Below are 1,947 nucleotides of genomic sequence, written 5' to 3'. Positions count from 1 at the left end.
GTATATATATATATATATATATATATATATATATCTCGAAATAAGATGAAAATTGTGAAAGTGAGCAAATATTTACTAGGACATTTATAATTTATTATTACCTAGTGAATTTGTATATTTGTATATTTTTGTAATTTTAACCTAAACCTATTAGTTTCAAGATGTACAATCGATTCCCTGAACGTGATTGTAATATGATTGTCGGAAGCTATGTTTTTAGATTACAAAATATTAGATTACAAAATATGCAGGTATGTGAAAGAAGATGCTTCCAAGGCTGTTGAAACAGATATAACAGAAATTAAACGGAAAAATTCGACAAAAAATTCGAGTGTTACAGGAAACGAAAGCACTTACACAACAAAATCAAACTTGATCGCATTTATATTTGTCATTTTTTTTTTCTATTGTATTCTTATTGAAACTGACAATGAGATATGCTGCAAGAAGCAAACTTTTTTTCAATTATATGCATTACATTATTGCTTACAATAAACTATTTTTTTGTTTCTTGAGTGTGGATGACTAGTTGTTAAGCCTGTTCTACAATGTGCTTTTTATTTCCTGTTTCTTGCTTTTTGCTATTTTTTACATCTTGTCTTTTTGCTTTTTATTCGGTTTTTTGTTTTATATCGCCTGAGATAAAAGTTAACGAACTTCGAAAGAAACAAGAAATACATAGCAAGAAATACAATTGTCGATAAAACGGTTGCAAAAGATAAAAAAGCAAAAAATAAAAAATAAGAAACGGGAAACAAAGAGCATATTGTAAAATAGGCTTTAGAAATAAACGAAAAAAACTGAAGGAAAAAACAAAAAGCAATCTAACTTTTTTTACAGTAAAATTATTCTTTGAAACTTTTTATTGCTACAATAACATTATCATTAACATCAATTTTTATACTTGACTTACTGATTTATGGCTAGAGAAATTAATGGATTAAGCTGTACCGCTTTATTATATTATATATGTACGAGGTCTGTCCGGAAAGTATCCGACTTGTGTTGTAGCAGGAAAAAGATTAATTTTAATCAACAACTATATAATGTCCTCTATTCCTCTTTGGAAACCACAATCTTCTTCTAATGACCTTCCCACTTTTGAAAGCATTCCTTAAAATCGGCTTTCGGAATAGCCAACAGCTGCCTCGTCATATTTCGTTTTATGTCCTCTATATGCCCTCAAACCTTTTTCCTTTTAAAACATTTTTTACTTTGGGGAACAGCTAGAAGTTGTAGGGAGCTACATCTCATGACTGTAGGAGGTTGACGAAATTGCATGATGTCGTGTTTCACCAGGAATTATTGGACAAGAATGTAATGAATGAGTAGGTGCTTTTTGTCATAGTAATCTAGTCACCACTTTTCTACAACTTAGGCTTTTCTTTTCACTGCATCACGTAACCATTTTAGAACTTGTAGGTAATACTCTTTGTTTTTCGTCTGGCCTTTTGGACCTTATTCATGATGAACAATGTCTTCCTGCCTGGCCAAAGACAACAGTCTTGACACTACTCCGATTGACTTTTTAATCTGTTTATTATTAATAGATTTGTTTCTATAAATTTTATGAATTATACTGATTATTTCAAAACAAGAATTGTCAAATTTTTATCATTTCAAAATTTAATGTAAACTCTTTATTCACGATACGTTTAGTCATGATTATATGAAATGTAACGGTTTACAATTAGCGCTAAATATTCCTGAAATATTTATAAAAAGATTTCCTAAAAAATATAAAAAAAACATTTTAATAATATTCTGGAATATTTCGAAATATTTACGATAATGTAAAAGCAACTTCAAAGACTGGTTAAAAATTCTACTTGTATACGAAGATTATTTGAAAAGTTTTTGGCCCTGACATAAGTAAAAATGACCACACATATTAAATCGTTATAATTTAGATAAATTTAGATATAATTTAGATAAATTTAATCCTGC

Source organism: Atta cephalotes (assembly GCF_000143395.1).
Source record: "Atta cephalotes unplaced genomic scaffold scaffold00048, whole genome shotgun sequence".
Classification (NCBI taxonomy): Eukaryota; Metazoa; Arthropoda; class Insecta; order Hymenoptera; family Formicidae; genus Atta; species Atta cephalotes.
This window is presented reverse-complemented; position numbering follows the sequence as displayed.